The sequence below is a fragment of the Mastigoproctus giganteus genome, chromosome 3 (genome assembly GCF_048544385.1).
Source record: "Mastigoproctus giganteus isolate SK-2022 chromosome 3, ASM4854438v1, whole genome shotgun sequence".
Lineage (NCBI taxonomy): Eukaryota > Metazoa > Arthropoda > Arachnida > Uropygi > Thelyphonidae > Mastigoproctus > Mastigoproctus giganteus.
The window spans coordinates 146,991,707-147,011,764 of NC_143577.1; the positions used below are offsets into that span (position 1 = coordinate 146,991,707).

The window sequence follows — 20,058 nt, forward strand, 5'->3', positions numbered from 1 at the left end:
GCAGCCTGGGAGAACGGATCCCAACGAAGAAAGATGTTACCAACGGTACGAAATAGTTAGGCCCTCATTTAATTCCAGCTTATCATTCTCAGTTTGCCTTATTACATTCTTATGACTGTCAGCTTCTGCCTCTTCTTAATGATTTTTAAAATATTTCAAAACTTCTGGCGGATTAACTTTGTAACACCTATAATTCGACAATAATGATGCTCAAATGAAGGTTTTTTTTGCATTGTTATCAATATACTGAAAGTTTTCACTACGGTTTTTTCTTTTTCTCCTTATCAGCGTCACCGGCCTTTTATATATATATATATCCACTACCACGGGTTTTTTCCCTCTGGAATGGGCCCCCCCAGAGGATCCCGGCCCAACACCAGGTGGGTCAGTCTCTTTTGAGACAGTATGTGCTTTACTGGGACTGGCCCACCTTCCTGTGGTGTGGATGAGCACCCAGAATCATCTCTCCAGGTGACTAACGCTTCTGGGTAGCCAAGCGGCGAGACAACTACAACAACAAAGCACACACAAACCAACACTACTCACATTTACAGTGGTACTGTTCTTCACAGAGATACGAAGAGAAGTTGAACTGACGTTCTAGGAGCCGCCCTTTACATACGCAAACGTCCACTGAAAGTTTAAATCAAAAAAGTTCCAAAAAATTATCAGTAGAAGATGGCTACGAATAGTGCCTGTATTATCTCGCACCACTCAAAACCACCTTTGTCTGTATTAGCAAGACCAATTTTCTGTAAAGCTGTTATTCAAACTTTATTACAAAAATATCGAAAGTGTTGTTGGAAATGAGAAAGCATTTCGAACGCAAAGAATGTAAGATGTCTTTTGAAGAAGAACCAATTTGAATAGTCTTAGAAATGGGCAACATCAGCTAACAGAATCAAAGCGATACAAATTCAGCGTATTGGATGTATTCAGAACTCTCAACAGCTCTCGTGTTACCGGAATTAGAGCTAGAGATTCCATACAGCTTTACAGGTAAGCTGGAATAAACTTCCAAAAAATGATATTAACCATCTCCATAAGTTAGGATTACAAAATTTTGGGTGATTATATACGAAGTAAAGATTGGTAATAGACTGTCCCATGTTTGAACGAAACTCTTCTCAGAAATAACGGTTCTGTAGCAAGATTCACTATAAACTGAGGGGAAGAGCACAACGAGAACTGATTGTTAATATTATACTCCAACTTCATGAATTGTAAAGCGCTATTAAATTTCTATTAAGTATGCTTTTAGCTACTTTTCGTTGCCATTCATTGCCCATTTTTGGATTTTTTTTCTCTCTCGAGCGTTCTAATCACAATGCTGAAATAACATAGCTTGGTGGAGCCTATATGTTTCTAGTTAGATTTTTTAAAGAAGGAAAAGTTTAATTACGCTTTATATAACAAGTTATATTTACATAAAGTATCATATTTCATATAACTATCATTGGCTTACGCTAGAAAGACTGCATCTCTGGCCACTTTTCGGATAAAAATTGAACGGGCAACTTAAATTTTACAGGTAACGTACTGGCATACCATCCTCCCACAAAAATGGACCTATTGGTAAAATAGGCAGCATATAGAGTAAAAACAATGAAATGTCATCTCAGTGCCACAATCTGTAATAAGTAACGATGAATTATCTGTTACTGCAATATTTTTAAACACAAAAATGAAAGAAAGAAGAGGCGATACGACAGTCAGTAAAAGATTGGTAGTCCAAAGCACAGTGCGGATACGCGAAATTGGTAGTTATACAATTCCCATAGCGGTACTGGCAAAGAACGAGGTCGAAAGTCCAAGTATCCAAATGCATATTCAACTGTCTGAATAAACAATTGTGATAAGCTATTGCGTTTTCGTAGTCTCTTGGGACCTCTTTCCAAATGATATTTAGTGTTATGTTGGGCATAACACCAAATGCCCTGGGGACATTTGGTGTTGTGTTATGTTATGTTATGTTATGTATACAAAGAATAGCTGTTCATCTGATGCCTGGACTTTCGATCTCGTTCGTAGAAGAGAACTTAGATTATTCGGGAAATCTCTAGCCATAATCGAGGTATGAGAAGAACAACGTTACATAGTTGACTGGAGCATAAATTTCTGATTGAAATCCAGTACCCTCCACGACAACATAGCGACTTCGTCAATTGTCACTCGTTTCCATTCGATTCTATTCAATTCACGACTGACTGGAGGAATTTCTAAAGTTCTCTTCAATCGAGCCTGCAGTTAGCAAGCAGAGAGAGCAGGGTTTTTCCTGAGAGCTATTAGTAGATGTGATTACCATATAAACGTCCATTGACCCCGAGCCGGACAGAGTTGCATCAACGTCCATTGACCTCGTGCCTCCTCCCAACAGAGATACAACGTTGACCCCTAGCTGTGTGTCTTCAGAGGAGCTGCAGTAGAGGTGTAGTTATGTGTAAACCGTCAGAGACATGTCCAAACAAGGTGTGTAACCCTTTTTTTAATATTAACTAAACTCGTTTGTCTTCGGATTTACTTTAGCAGTAGTTATATGTGTAAACCATCAGAACAGAGATACACACTATGAGTTTGAACAGAGATAGACCTCTGACGAACATCTGGAGTACACGTCTACTGCAGCTCCTCTGACGACACGTGGAAGTTTAGTCAATAATAAAGAAGAGTTACACACTATGAGATGACAGAGATAGACCTCTGATGGTTTACACATATAACTACTTCTGGAGTAAATCCGAAGACAAGTTTAGTTAATATTAAAAAAGGGTTACGCACTGTGAGTTCGGACATGTCTTTGACGGTTTACCCATAACTACACCTCTACTGTAGCTCTTTTGAAGACGCACAGCTAGGGGTCAATGTTGTACCTCTGTTGGGAGCAGGGACATTGATACAACTCTGTTCGGCTCAGGGTCAATGGAGGTTTATATGGCATCCACATCTACTGCTATTCCGAGGTTTCCAGCTCACACAACATGCAAATTGCCTGTAAACACACACTTCTAAAGACGTAGTGCGCATATATGTTACGTTTGAGAGCCTTCAGCGTAACAGCCCTTTCGAGTAGCTTTTGTTTTGGGGTTTTTTTTTAGGAGCATTAGCAACTAAGGCCATATTGTTCCGGGATATGCGGTGGTCATTCCCTGACCTTTCCACATCCTACGTATTTGGTGGTGACGGGCTCGAACTCCGAGCTAATCAAGAAGCGTGTGCTACGCACTGCTGCTCCTTCCCACCTGGCTACGGAAGCGCCTTTTCAGGTAGCCCGGTGGTTATAAGCATTTGCCCTTCTGTATTCTGTGCAAAGGACTCGAGTTGTTCGAATCGCGTCAAAGACGCGTAGAATGAATTTTTAAGGCAGAGTCTTCCAGGTACAGCGACGATATGAGTTTTTAATTCCCCCCCCCAAATAGCCGAGTGGTCAAGCAAGAGGTACAATAATAAATACGTATTTGAGTGTACCATGGTTCAAGTCCGTGTGCAAGACTGCTAAAAACGGTAAATAAAAATAATTAATTGTAAATTCCTATGACCAAATATTATTTAGAGCATGCTGCGGCAAGTCACGCAATACATTATTTCAGACAGTTTATACTCCAGCACGACCGTTCAAGAATGGTCGTGCTGGAGTATAAACAAGAGCAAATATACAAATTATTGTTCGAAGAACAGTGAGCGGTACATTCTTCAAAGTGGCGGGAACTCCAAAGCGGATCAAAGAAAAATTTGTCAAATTGTCTAATTAATTATTACTCTACTTAAAAATCAAGTTCGGCTACATTTGCAAACAAAATGCAATTATTTATAAAAATAAAACGCAAACTACGAAAACATTCTTATCTACATCTTCCTAAAATCAGGCTAAGACCCTGATAATGACACTTGCTTTTATTACATTTTAAATTCCTGTTTCTAGAAATGCGCTTATTTTAGCGATGATGACTACTGAAAAGCCAAAGAGCCTATTATCGTCAATATTTACTATAGCTTCTGATAACTGAATTTTATTTATTTTTTTAAAATTATTTTCACCCTTTTGCTCATTTTGAACTACGCCCATACGACGGCGGTTTTATATGACGATTCTTTGGACATAATTATTGATATTTATTTTATTTCCGTTTATAATCGTATCTTTTCAAACACGTTGAATTTTCAGAAGCCAAAATCAATCGAGTTTTCTAGTGCAAGAGAGAATAACAATAATTAACTAAATAATTTATGTAAATATAAATTATTAAATCATCTGCATGGAAAGATGCAGATAATTAATATATCATCTACATCTTTCTATATAGATATAGAGGTGAGTTAAGAAAAATCAACATTTTACTATACTTAACCAGAGTTTTTCCTTTAAAAGAAAAATATTAAGAAAGTTTTATTTATTTATTTTTTTTAGTATTTTATAATTTTTGGTAATGTGGCTTATTCTTCAAGGAGGACTGCTTTCTGAGAATAAGAAATGGCGTGAAAATCATTGACACCGAGCTAACTAGCTTACTAGTAGATTTTACAACCCAATGTTTTGGTTTCGATATTTGCTCGATCTCATTTACATCTTTCCCTTGGATACTGTGTAATACTTACATAACAAATTAAATAATAATAGTAGTAAACTATTTTAAATGTATTTATCCAGTATCATGATCTTACAAAAGGTCAAGTTAAAGTAAGCTCCACTCAACTAAAACGATACCAGTTGGTGCACAATAATGGTACTACTCCGTTTCTTTTCTTTTTTTTTTCTGTTCTCAGCCTAGAAGAAATAACAAGGTCTTGTTATTGTGGCTTCACACGATATCTTTTTATCGTGCAAAAGCACAATACACTTTTGCACACGAAAGTCTTTTTATCGTGGTTTTAGTTCTTATGAGAGAACTAAAACCACGATAAAAAGTCTTATTCCTATACCAGGTTGAAAATTTTAAAATAGAACTAAGTAGTTCCACTGCTCTACCTGAATTTACAAAGCGGGCACATATTACTTCTTAAACACTTCTTCACAATCTAAAATGTGTAGACAGTGATGATAACTTTTTCCTTTTCACAAGGTCATATTTTTCGTAATACTCACAAAACGCAAGGGTTTCCCCATCGGTCCCTGTAAATGTAGCTTCTCTGCATGTATCTGAAACATGGCACTAAAGCTTGATGCAATCGTAAAACTAATTACGTTTCAGGCAGAACGCCTCAAACTAACTGCACAAAACAATATCACACATTCATAGTTTTAAAGGAATTGCTCAATGAACCAGTGCTCTACGCATGGGGGCGTAAAAAGTAGGCATTGTGTTTAACAGTTAAACGATCCACCTAACTGCAAAACGTGTGTTTTGAGAGCCCCTTAACAAGGAAATATCGATTTCATTTTGGTCATAAGAAATTATGCCTGGGATAGATCCCTTGGTTTCACGGCGCTCATGAATGAAACCATTCATAGCTTTAATGTGTGCTCTGTATATACACCCAAGTTTTAATGCTTACTATATTTTATTAGAAATAATGACTATACTTTATTTAAAATTAAAAAAGGGGGGCATACCACCAGTTGGATAATTCGCTAATGATAGCCAGCGGTAAGTTGCCTAAAATGTCACCTTAAATGTATAGCGGTTTGGGCTATAAGCTTAATGAACTATATTATTATCTCACGTGGTAAAAGAGTGGTTATTATAACAATTAATTTTATTGGAAAACAACCACGTAACGTGCTTCCCTAACTATACAATATTCCCCAATTACTCATTCAAATTCTATATTACACTATCCATTTTCCGAAAAATTAATTACTTGGTTTATAGATATCCCTTTCTCTGTATTAACATTAAATTCCTTACTTTAAGAGAAATAGCTGTGACATTTAGGATAATTCAACGAAGTGATTACCGAACAAGATTTTCCCACTAACAACAAAGCAATTCTCCAATAATTGTGGATTCCTGGGAGTCTGTGACCTTTCGTAATGACTTTTACAAGTACAACCAACTTGCATAACACAATCAATATATGCAATAATTCCAAAAGGAGAGCATTTTCTGGATGTTCAAACAATTCTATTATTCAGGACCCAACAGTCAACAACTGGATTCGGCGATTCAAAGGGGGGGGGCAATAAAATGGGTTTGTCGGGTTGTACTATCTATATAGAAAAGTTCGATGACTCGAAATGCACCTGATGGCAGTGCCCTTCCAGCATCATACATTTCCATAAATCATTAAACGATCATAAACAGACCTATTTATAGCTGTCACAGAGCAGTACGATAAACCCAATGTGGGAAGGTGCTTTGTTTACAAATGTTTTAGTGATGAATGAACTTTCTATGAGAGCCATCACGAAGGAAAAAAAAAACAAAAGTTTGAGTGGTACTCGAAACATAGAGAAGGGCTGAACCGGAACACGCGACAAAACTAACGCTGCAGTTCGACTGGACATTGTCTTGCCTTTTCTCAGAGCCCAAATAATCGATGTCTAGATTTCCAACGCTGTGTGTCGCCTAGAAGGCAAAATGTAGGTCGGCGGCGCGCAAACAACTGTTTATTGATGAAATCCAAGTGTGTAGAGCGGCAGATAAAATCTGAAAGGTGTCCGTTTTCTCCTGAAAGTCAGAGTTTCGGAAGACCAACTGGAAGGAAGGTAAGCGATGGTTAATTATTTAATGCGTTTTTCCTAGTATTTCTAGTACGCTGCCGCAGCCAAACTTTGCTTTAAATTATCCGGCTTGGCATATTTCATTGACTCTTTCTCGAGGCAGTAGAAGTTAACCCTTGAGCGATGCGAGCGCTGTTCGCTATAATACAGCCGGAATAATATCTAACGGCATTTTAGCATGGCCAAGATAATTTTAATTATTTCATTTGATTATGAATATAAATAAATGCTGTTTAAATTTTAGGTGTATATGAAATTGGGTTTCTGATGGCGTTTTTTTTTCTTTAAAAATGCAAATTACTTCGTTTCACAGATAAAAATATAACCGTAACTTATCTTCTCACCTTCTAATGAAACGCCAAACATTTAACGCTGAACTAGGCTACTCCATTATGGAAAATCAGGAAACAGAGAAGGAAGGCAAGGCAAATTCCTATCTACATGATAATGAAAGAAGACATATTGAAGAAAGTGAGAATCCTAACCATTCACTTAGCTGCTTTAGGCAAAAAAAATTAAGCCTGTTTGTTTGTATCGTCATTGACATCGTGTTATACAAGAGTAAGTAAGATGTCAGGTCCACTGACTTTATCGTGCCCGAGTAACAACGAACTTTACATTCTGAATAAATATTCCCTGAAAACATTATTAACCCCACATTGTACTGGTTATATTTTGAATGTGCAACTGATAATGTGAGAACAAAAGAATACCTTACTGCACACAGAAATTCGCTTAGTTACATAACTAAAATTAAACTTTTGTTGTGCGGTTTGTTAGAGAGCATCTAAGAAGGTTTGGGTATTGTGTTGAATATATAAACCACATTACACGAACATAATGTGATGAGAAGTTATTTTCCCCATTGTGTGAGATAAGTTATCAATAAGTTATCAGCCACGTTCTTCAATTATATGGATTTACCAGTCCATACCTAACCACATAGAAGCATCTATGTATTTGCTATCAGGTGGATTCAATTCTTCTGCTGAAATCCATGGACCTATATTGGATCTTATGTAGGGCGACTCCTAACCCCTATAGAGGTTAGTTCAACTCCGCCTTGTTACACTCACGATACATAACTCTGTAAAGAGGGCAGAAATGTGTCATACTATTACTTTTGCGCATCGTGTGTGTGTGTTTAGTTATTTCCTGTCACTTTGCTACCGGGAAGGTAATCACTTGGAAAGCCTGCTGGTCGCCGTCCATGCCACGATGAGGCGGGCCACAATTATGCATATACCATCCACGAGGAGACAGGTCAAATTAACACGTACGGACTTCCCATGAGCGCCGAGATGAACACAGGGATCAATAAAATCCGCAAACACTGAGAATTGGTGAGGGAATTCTTATCTCAATGTTGCCAACATAATCCCACCAAATAAATTAAAATGAAATAAAGAAAATTAAAAAATATCAAAATAATTTTGCAACACCAAGAATATTGAATAAGGCCCCCAGCTTCGTGCTGCCAATAAAATATTCTTCTCAGTAGACGTCAGCACACCTCAGTCTAATTCAGTAGAAAAGGAAGAAAATAGATTAAAGACGAGAACAAGATCTGATAGACAACGATAAAAAAAAAAAAAAGTTCTGCACTCAATTCCAGAAACAAATAAAGAATACATCAGTCAAACTACTGAGTGCCGGGCACTCAGGATGAGGGGTCCGTAGTCACGGATGGTTGTTAGTGTAATATCTCAAATAGAGAGCTTTATGGTAACTGAAAAAAAAGTTTCTAGTACCCCGGCTTGCCCTAGAACTGAGGAACAAACGAAAACGTTCTGTTTGAGCCTTTCCAGTTGTTGTGAATGACAAGGGTGGTTGAAGCGACTAGCAGGCGCTTCCCCACCACCGCTTACTCAACATTGGCTCTCTGAGTACCTCCTTGCCTGGACAACTCCGCTTTGAAAATTGTTAAAAAAATACTTCTCGTCGCAAAATTTATAAATGACCTTTATAGAATTATTAACTAACTATTTAGCAACCTTTTTGTCACCGAAAGGTGAGTTACTCAGTACAAAGAAGCGCGCTGTCGAAGTGTAATAAAAAAATGTTTTTTTTTTAATTTTCACACAAAAACTAAATGATAGATTTCAATCGGAATAGTTTTCCCTTGATAAACATCTCAAATAACGCATAGCTAATGTGATTTTTAGGGCCAGTAGTCTAACGAAGGACCCTTATAATGTCACTCGGTTGTCTGTCTGTCCGTCCATCTGTCACAGAATTGTATCTCTGGAACCACTCAACCTATTGTCTTGAAATTTTGCATGGGTTTGTACATCATGTGAACCAACAAAACGTCATATCGGTCGTTGTTGATAAAAACGTCTGAGAAATGGAGAGATAAAATGTGGGGGGGGACAAATGTTGTCAACAACCTATAGCTTATTATAAACCGTTGGAAAGAACTCAACGAATAGGTTTAAAATAGGAAAATGTGAGTAATTCTCGTGTCCCCCCTCCCTCTATTTCCGTCGCTAATGCAGCTAAAAATTTAAAACTCACATTAGCTATGCGTTATTCGATGCTTATCAAGGTAAAACTATTTCGATTGAGATCTACATTTACTTGTGCTAAAATAAAAATAAAAAAAAATTTTATTGCACTTCGATAGCGCGCTTCTTTGTACTAAATAACTCTCCTTTTGGTGACAAAAAAGGTTGCTAAAGAGTTAGTTAATAATTCTATAAAGGTCATTTATAAATTTTGCGACGAGAAGTATTTTTTAACAATTTTCAAAGCTGGAGTTGTCCCGGCAAGGAGGTACTCAGAGGTGTTGAGGCGGCGGTGGTGGGGAAGCACCTGCTAGTTGCTTCTCCCACCCTTGTCATTCACAACAACTGGAAAGGCTCAAACATAATTTTTCGTTAGTTCCTCAGTTTTAGGACAAGCCGGGGTACTAGAAACCTTTTTCAGTTACCATAAAGCTCTCTATTTGAGATACTACACTAAGGACCATTCATGACTACCGACCCTTCACCCTGAGTGCCTGGCACTGAGTAGTTTACCGATTTATTAAATTTTTAGCTACGAAATAGAGGGGGATATGAAAATTATTCATTTCCTTGTCTGGCCGCCATTTTTTATTTTAAAAATATTTTAAACCTACTCGTTGAGCTCTTTCCAACGGTGTATAATAAGCTATACGTTGTCGACAACATTTTTCTCCCCCCACATTTTACCCCCCACACACATTTCTCAGATAAATTTTTGTCTACAAACGATCAATATGGCATTATCTTTGCTTACAATGTACAAATTCATGCAAAATTTCAAGTCAATAGGTTGAGTGGTTCCAGAGATACAATGCTGTGACAGACGGACGGAAAAACAACTGAGTGACATTATAAGAGTCCTTCGTTAGACCACGGACCCTAAAAATTAAAATAAAATAAAATGTGGAAATAGTAAAACTATTAATTTTATCCTACACAAGGAAACACCGCTCAAATTAAACACTTTGCCAGAAGAAGACATCAGTTGGCGTCTGGAAGACAATCCAGAGCAACGTCACGAATCGGTCGTCAAAAATTGGATAAAGATATTGGGAGTTGAGAGAAGAGATCTAATGATAGGAACTCCCAATAATGAATACGGCAGGATCAGGGTGGAACTTGAGGATGGCTTCAGGATCAGAAGATGTTGGGGATAGTAGATTATCTATGTTAATTCCAATCTAGGCTCCTTCAAAATGCAACGTCTTACAAGAGCGATTTTAGCATAACCTGAAACAATTATTGAAACTAGCAGCGGCATATGCATATGATGTAAAGAAAGCAAGCTTATAAAGCATCACCCAAAAAGAAAGAAAGAAATCCCTCCCACATTACCTGGCCATACCCTCCAATAATGTGCCTAGTTCTTCCTTGAATTTATTCAAACTACCCATTCCTTCCACAAAATATGGAAGTTGGTTCCAACAATCAACTACCCGCTGGCTAATGGCAAACCTCAGCACACCTATCCTGCAACCATTTTTCCTCAATCTGAATATGCCCTCTGATGTGCGTAGTCTTAGCAAGATGTAGAAGGCCGTCAGAATTGAGCTTGCTCAGCCTATTCAAAGCCTTAAACACCTCGCAGGTTCCTAAGTCTCCATGCGTCGCAGTTTGTAGAACTGAAGCCCGTCTTAGTAAGAACTCCCTTTCGTCTCCTTCACCAATCTCCTTGCTTACCCTTCTCTGCACCGGCTCCAGCAGATCTACACCCATCATAAAATGAGGGCTCCAAACTTGTAGAGAGTACTCAAGATGCTGCCTAACCATGGCTTTATACAATGGGATAATCATTGCCTTTTCCCTGCTAGCAAAGTTCCTGTATATCATAGACAAAACCCCATGGGCTGTCTGGCAGCCTGTCTGCACTGTTCAAATCTGACTGCACAATTATCCCCAAAGTCCTTTTCATTCTCCTCCACCCTGAGCGTCGTAAAACACGTTTTATACATTAACCTGGATTACTGTTACCCATATGCAGTACCTTGCATTTGTCTATGTTAAACTTCAACTGCCTAATTTTGTTTTAGATCTCGTTGCTCAAGTACTGAAAGTCAACAACAAAACCGAAAATAGTTGACTTTCGGTTCCAGGAGAAAACTTTGGATCATAATGTTGAAATCCATAGAGAAAGAAGATAATCTCTCTCTCATTCGTTTATCTCAGGCGGAAGGAGGGGATTTTATTTTCTCCTTAAGTTATTCCAAGTTTTTCAGCCCGAGAACATACATTTGTGCAGACAAAATAAGCAACACGCTCCCTGGCCATTGAAATAACTGGAATTTTTATTTTCAGAAAACCTTTTAAAACAGAGAAAGCAGGAACTATTTCTCAGTTTTTCAAATCAAATGCACCCCTCAACTCTTCTCTTTCGCCAGTGCCGATGGCATTTTCTGACAGAAAAACTCGCTATGTACATTCCCCATTCAAGAGACTTCTCTCTTTTGTTGATCAGTAAACTGATCAGATGTCATCATCGTACATTTATAGTGCAAAATGTAAATACTATCGGTCGTCATTGCACACTGCAATAGTTAAGGGATGTTCTCAGGTTAAATTTTTGGTAGCCTTTTATCATCATGTAGAGTTTATACTACGGTGCTTCACAGCCATTCTTCTCCCTACAGCGTCATTGGATAAGCGTTCATATTTCAATGAAGAATAAAAAAATATCCAGAATTGCATTAAACTTAATTTCTTTAATGGGTATTGGCTGCATGGGGTCACTGCCGAAATATTCCCTTCAGACTCTGAGTCGATATCTCCGGGGGTGATGGAAAAATCTTCAGGACCCATTCTTTGTAATTTCCCTCAAAGTCCAGAAATTTTACCAGGATCTCTGAAACGTCATGACGCCGACTTTTCAGTGCAAAATTTTTGGTTTTAGGATTCACAAGAAATCACAGGGGACAAGGAACCACGGTTATGTTTCACTTAGCTAGAAACTGTCACTCACTCATTTTAGGGACTGAGCAATAACTAAACTGTAGCATTCTATTTCTAAAATATTTTCATAACACTCCTTCCAGTAGTCTGTGACAGTTTCCCTAATTGTCACTCATGGTTCCAGTTCCATTAGGAATTGAACAGAAACAGTACATTTCTGTTGAGGCTGTAGTTCGCTGAGCTCTGGGGTGGAGGTAGTCGGTCTAGGAAAGAAGTGTCAGAAGTAAACGTATTCTATATTCAGAATGACTGTAGTAAACGCTTCTTTCCCAGACCGACTAACCTGGTAGTGAAATAATTAGGGGCTTCATTAAACCGGCGGAAAGTAGTATGTACTTCGGTCTCACAATGGAGATCAAAGATAAACCCCTCGTTCGTGGTATTACCACAAATTACATCATTACGTAATATTTCAAGTAATTTGTCTCTTCGTTTGACCACATATACAGATACTCGATTTCTCCATTAATCGTTTAACCTTTATGGCAAAAGCTAAATTCTTGATTCCATTAATAGGAAGATGTACTAGATGGCTTCAGGAAATTTCTCTTCTGACAAAAGTGATTTCACAATATATTTAAATATTTTTTTGTATATATAGTGGCATCTATGCGAAACTGAAATGAAACAGCCGATTCACTGCTTTTTCAGAAATGGAAGATCATCGTCCAATTCCTCACAAAGCTCAAAATAGATGAAACATGTTAGAGTAAAGGCTTGCATGTATTAGTCAGCACAGTACAATTAAAAACTAAATCCAGTGCGATTGGAATAACCTAATTTTGTGACGCACAAAAGACAATGTGTGTGTGTTTTTTGGGGGGGGGGGAGAATAGATAAATCAATGTTGAATTATTGCAAAGCCAAATATGGAGAAACTGAATATCAATCGATGGAGATTAGGGTACAGGATCAAAAGCACCGGAAATATTGACACCATCAATAACAGTGGGGATAGCCTTGTTTGGCTTGGTCAACAGAGCTTCGTCGATAACATTGCTGAGAGAGGCGAAAGATCGTGATTTTATGGTACTGGTTAGTGAAATCATTAATTTGAAGCATATTCTCAAATGAGAATGAGTTTATTAGTTTCAGAACAAACGTATTTTAACGAAATTAATGTTTAGCTTCTCTATAAACAGTTGTCGAGTCATTTTAAATTTAATTAAAATCAGACAAATAGAAATCCTGCAATTTTTAAATTCAACGGATTATCATTAAATTTCATAACAGCTCTTTATAGAGTCTTACATAAAAGAATTACGAAACTAATTAAGAAAAAAAATCGAAACAACTAATGTAACGCAATTCATACATTATCAAACTTGTTTTGAAACAAAGTATTTCAGACGGGGGCCCTTACGGATTGATCAATGCATTCTCAATCTTTTCATGTTGTTCAAGTGCCCGTTTATTAAAGACTTTCTGCTCTTAAAATAACTTGTATTGCAACTTTCCTTCAGCCAGTGAGACTTGAAGAAATTATTTACATTTCATTTAATGAGCGAAATTAAAAAGTTTTCTCAGGAAATGCGATTTAAGAAATTAATCACACTTCCATGACTACTGTTATAAAACTTTAAGTAAAGGCTAGGCTGAAAATAATCATACAGGAGTTTAAAAAATGGCTTGCATGCATTTGTCAGTACTGTATATTGCTTAGGGATGTGTTCTTCTCGGATAGGTTATTCTGAGTATCACGCAAACTTTTCTCTGTTGAGAAAAGGGAAAAAAAAAATGTTCAAGGTTAGGCAATGCAATCTATCTCTGTCGCACGCATACTAATAGAAAAAAGGGGAGGGGAAAGTCAGAGGAATATTTTTTATCTTTTAAAATGAAACTTCTCAACCCGAATTATAATGTACCACATCCAATATATGACGTCTATAAATGCGTCCAAGTGGGTGGACATGCAAATTCAGTAGATTTTTATTAAAATGTTCCACTGAATCGACGTGCCTTCTACCTGTAAAGAACAGAATTCATTACAGATAGACGTAAGTACACATGTGTTTAAACACGTGTCTGCTGTTCTCTTTTCAGGGCCTTTCTTTTTTTTCAATTTCGTCACAGATATTTCCACTTTTAATCTGAATATATGAAAGATTACCTCCCCACCACCACCATCAATTAACGCCTAGAAACAGAGTACAGAAATTTTAAATTTGAAGTTATCTGTCATTGTAGTTGCTCTGTTTCTTTTCTCATATTAAAATATTTTAGCGTAATAATAAAAAAACGGAGAATAAGAAAAGCAGGTCACGCAATTGAGGAAATTAATTATCATCACAAAAATGTACCATGATATCTCGAAGAACTGCTGAGAAATTTTCTTCTGTTGGCCTTTTTTGTAGAAGACTATCTCTGCTTGTTCCTGCAGCTGATTTCTCAGTTTCTAACATCCCAGTCTATTCAACTAGATGCCAACAGAACTGGTAAAAACGAAATCCGTGTCCTTCCAGATATCATAAAAGTCACTTTCCTTTGCTATTTCTGAAAAAGCAATATTTCTTTCCATGGGCATAAAGAAAAAAACAAGCAGCTAGGAGGTAATGCACGCCCTTGTCACGCATGTGCAAAATCTAGTCCTTTTTCTTGACCCAAGTATTAGAATGACTTTCTTCGTCAAGAAAAATAATGTTTAGCCAAGCAAATTCGTTTTAGTTTTAATAGATGGATTACGTGAGGGATGAAATCCTTAGAGCTGTGCTGCCACAGCGTTTCAGTACGCAATTATGGTAACATAACTTTGAAGGTCGTAACTATGAATAATAGTCACGCCGGGGTGGTAACATCCACAACTTAACCACCGAATACTTAAGTATATGAGTGCAACCTTATTGGAATGTTATTGAATCCTTAATTTTATATACCCAAGTATTATCAACCAACCAGTAACAACACAAGTTAACTAGTTATGTCGCGTTTAACGCCATTTAATCAATAGCATTAGAGATCATCAGCAAAGAGATTATGGTAAAAATTAATATCCCGATATATTTGTTAATATATATATTACAAAAATTTGTTTTGAAAAAGAAAAATCCTTCTATATTAAAATCTCTGGAAATTATAAAGATTCAAGGAGTTGAGCACAGTAAATACTTCATTGGAACTATAAACCATTACGCAAGTTGGCCAAAGCCTCAGTTATGTACGGCATTATGCGATATTTTATAACTGGGTTGTCACTTTCTACACCTTTGGTGCTCCATTATCCGTAACGAATCTCCTAATCTGTCTTCTTAGCAGTGGAACAAATTACAGATAAATAGCGACATACTTCTTAGGGAGAAGCGCACTACTGAGGCAACTTGTGGTGGCTTGCTTCACACTATAATGATTTTGTATCAATCTGCTTATAAGAAAGAAGCTAAGAGACATAAAAAAAATGCAATAGAAGAATTGAGATGACTAAAAATAGAGTAGAGTAGCGGTGGCAAGCAAAAGTACACGTACAGGAAACATTTCCGAGAACGCAAGAATGAATGTTTTGGAAACTTATTAAGAGTTGTCAGATGCTTTATGCGACAGTTACTTCTTTCCTGCATATTTTTACACTGTGATTACTTGGCTAACTACGTGGCCCTCTTTTCATTTTAATGGGAAGTTTGAGGCTGCGTGACATGTTCGTCACATATCCTGAAGTACGAGTAGATTACAAAAACTTAATTTCTGCGCAGGGAAGTATGTTGCAGTTAAAAGTAATATCACGTGCTTTATATGGCATTTAAAATGGGAATGAACACTCGCGGTGCATATCTGTCACCTTTATGGTCGGCCGTTAAATTTCGTGGTTGTGGCGACGCAACGTAAGTTTATGATTTCCACATTTAGTAAAAATGTGGTCATGTGGCTTCTTGACAAGGATGAACGAACAATGCTGCAACTGGCTTTCCCCTTGACAAAAAGAAAAGACAATCGCTCATATTGGAATTCTATTAGTGTTCACTATCTCTATCTTTCCAATTCCGTCAAAACTTAAACCTCCTTTGTCTTCTTCAGCTAAGACGACACGAAATACACCACTGTCCTGAAGTTAAGTTACGATCATGTTTGTTTTTTTAAACGTTTTTGCGTACATTTTCATACGAAATTTTGACGGTCTGGTTAATTTGAATTGATAAATCTGTGTGTCGAATACAGTTTTAATCACCAAAATCAGTCGAATTAATAAAGCACTAACAGCACACCCATATCTAGTTTAATGAATTTTCTGCAGTATAGAATGCAACTGATTAGGTTTTCGTTTTCTGCAAGAATTCAAAAGGTTGATGTTTAGCAAGTTCTGAGCAGTAGAGTTCTGAGAGCTAAATACGTGGACAGTTTCAAGCTAAAGAACTGAAATTAATTCATATTGCTTAATTAGATTTTGTACTGGAGATATATTTAATATATTATGAAATATTGGAATAGATGTAAAAGGTATGTCAGATCAGATTAATGCCATCAATTGTAGATTGAACATTACATCAGTCTGTAATAAGATGCGTTTAGGGCTCAAGCTGCGAGCAAGTTTAGACTATGTATGTATTAAGTGCAATAGCATCATTAATACACAGCCATTTCTGAATTAAGATAATATTTATAAGGCGGCATCGTTTTAAGTTATATCTCATATTGTGAATACCTTCACAACGAGTTGCCATGGTATTGCACTACTTCGAATAAGTAATTCTTCACCTGGGGAGAAGACTAATGTTACTTATTCTCAGATGGATACCACCACCCAGACGGCACAGTTTCTTTTGTATATGTGTGGGATTATAACTCGACTATCCACTTGCCCCTATTAGACTTAGAAAAGCAAAAAGGTAGAGGGAAAGTAATAGTAGGAGTGGAAGAGGAAAAGAAACGGTGTAGAAGAATGAAAGGGACAGTAACTCATTCAACTCAAAAACACCACTCAAAAACTCAAACTCCTCGAATAGGCAACGTTTTCCCAGTGGAGAAGGCTGTTGTTACCAAACTCCCGACATCATCAGGCTCCCCCTGGTGCCGTTTCAAGGCTATTTTGTATTTGTGTGGAATAATAACTAGACTATCCAGTTGTCCTTATTAGACTTAGAAAAGCAAAAAGGTAGAGGGAAAGTAACAGTAGGAGTGGAAGAGGAAAAGAAACGGTGTAGAAGAATGAAAGGGACAGTAACTCCTTCAACTCACACCACTCAAAAACTCAAACTCCCCGAATAGGCAACGCTTCTCCAGTGGAGAAGGCTGTTGTTACCTATTCTTGGAAAATCCGGACATCATCAGGCTCCCCCTGGTGCCGTTTCAGGGTTATTTGGCCCTTCTTCGGTGGGTGGGTAGGTACCCAAGTGATGCAATAATAGCAAAATGAGCGATGCCTGATGGTGTATGATGTATTTAGACTAAGATGCGTCTTAGTCTAAATACATCAAATTTAAAACGATACCACCTTATAAATATTCTGTTAATTCAGAAATGGCTGTGTATTAATGATGCCATTGCACTTAATATATACATATTCTAAACTTGCTCGCAGCTTGAGGCTTTAGCCCTAAACGCATCTTAGTCTAAATACATCATACACCACCAGGCATCTCTCATATTGTGGAGTTATATTTCATAACCGTTTTGTCATTATTGCATCACTTGGGTACCTACCCACCCACCGAAGAAGAGCCAAATAGCCCTGAAACGGTGCCGCCAGGGGGAGCCTGATGATGTCCGGAGTTTCCAAGAATAGGTAACAACAGCCTTCTCCATTGGGGAAGCGTCGCCTATTCGAGGAGTTTGAGTGGTGTGAGTTGGAGGAGTTACTGTCCCTTCTACACCGTTTCTTTTCCTCTTCCACTCGTAACTCGTACTATTACTTTCCCTCTACCTTTTTGCTTTTCTAAGTCTAATAGTGACAAAAAAAATAATATATATATATATAATTTGATTTATCTGGTTTTAAATATGTCACAAATGGCAATTTCAAGGTTGTTATCATCACCTTGAAATAATTTTTGAAGTCCAAATTTACTACATCCTGGAATGACAGCTATTTAACCATAACAGACAGGTGAGCAGCCCTTGACTTCTGCCAACAAGGGCTCTAAGAAAAACTATTTGAAAGACTTCAAGAAAGGGACCTCTGTTCAAGATGACCCATGGTTTCTTTCTTATCTGGAGAGAAAGTGAGACACTATCCCATCACTCTAGCAGTAAAAAAAGGGTTCGCTGTCGTGAGTGGTTTGAGAGTATAATTGTAGTTTCAGGTTTTAAACATCCGTGATGGACTTCACTTTCTACACAGATACACTTTGAAGAATACCTCTTTAGGATTACCTTCCATCCTAAAGCCACTCTCTGATTTATCTAATTAAGCTCCCTGTAATTCTCATTTTTCTAAGGTTATATAATAAACTCCGGTGGTAGTTGTATCAAAAATATTACTGAAGTATATATACGAGTATATATAATCAAAGTTGTCTTTTGTTAACTATTATGACATGGTTATAATATTAGTAGTTCAAATTGGTCTTTTCACTAATCTGTGCTGCGATTCCCTTAAAATTTCATTCTTATCGAGGTGGTCATGTTATTGTATTCTTAACCCCACACTTCATGATCCTGCCCAACAATATAAGTCAAATTCACCGATCTATAATTTCACATCGCTCCTTGAAGGTTTCCTACCACATGGCCTCGGGATCGTCCCAGAGTCTAATGATGATCCCTTTAACCTGCTAGTGATTTTTAATACTCACATGCCCCTTTTTAGTAAAGTATATGTATACCGTCCATCCCTGGGGGCCTAATTCCCCATTGTATCAATAGCTTTTCGGATTGGCGTTTCTCAGAAATTGATATATCATCAATTACACAACAGTCTGGCTCTTCACCAATTCCTCCTTGTTAAAAAGTCTTTCAGTTGTAAAGAACGTAGTACCTAAAACTTATTTATTCCATAGTTTTGGGTCTCAGTATCAGTGATTCCATCGACACTATCTTCTGCTTCTCTGTGCCTTCGCATATGAGACAAATCCTTGCCTCGTTCGTAACTCTTTTTGCCACGAATTTTTAGTATAAACAGATATTGATCTGTTGATACGAATACATAATATTACCTTAATTCACTAAATTATTATATTAGTCAATGTTTACTTTGTATTGTATAATAAGAACTACCAACAGAATTCAGTACTTAAAAACACCGCTCAAACGCACAAAAATTCCTACCCAGCTCAGGAGCAATAAACATGGTTTTCTAGTAGTTAAGATCAGTATCACGATTTTGTGTAATTTAAATATTAGCAGTAGACTACAGCTCATTAGGTTCACTAGTTGAAATTTTATTGTTATTTTGATTTCCATGAGAGTCACGTACTTTACACACGTACGCAAATTAAATACAAACCTACTGTTTTATTCTGTGCACGCCACAGAAAATGCTTACATGCTATTTTTTTGGGTTTTCTGTACCTTAATGGGCTGAGTTATTCGACAGGTGTGTGCCTTAAAATTAAATCATGTTAAATATACCAAATAATCGTGATTTTATTATTTCCGACCAGATGGCATTAGACATTAATTATACTGTTCTGTTGAGAGTCGATTTTAATGCTTAATTCGTTAGTGCCTCATAATAGCGGTATATTATAGCTTAATAATCTGAAGGATTAAAATACTGATATATATTGAGAAAAATGAAAAGGGTAATGGTTTTTTTAATATTGCGACACTACCACTAGGTCAGAAGAGTTTACATTAATGATTCGGACAGTGAATACAATAATTAACCGTATTTAACAGTCAAGCGGTTAGAACTAAGATCCACTCAAAGCGCATGTGCTTCTACACCCTCATATATTGAAAACAAAGAGTGTACGGTAAGTCTGAACTCATCTGGAAATAGCAGCAACCATTATATAAGTAAATAGCCGGATGCTACCTATAATTCTTTGTTAGGTTTCATATACTCGTGTTTTGTAGTAT

The 20,058-nt window shown here is 37.2% G+C and overlaps 1 protein-coding gene across 4 annotated transcripts in view; it reads left to right on the forward strand.

The window, feature by feature from the left end:
- Nucleotides 1-6,531: 6,531 nt before the first annotated feature.
- LOC150088314 (uncharacterized) overlaps nucleotides 6,532-20,058 on the forward strand; it is a 112,640-nt gene continuing 99,113 nt past the window's right edge. For all 4 annotated transcript variants that reach the window (XM_090370706.1, XM_090370707.1, XM_090370708.1 and 1 more), the window contains exon 1: nucleotides 6,532-6,643. The gene's annotated coding sequence lies outside the window, so the exon portion shown is untranslated. The remainder of the gene's footprint in view (nucleotides 6,644-20,058) is intronic.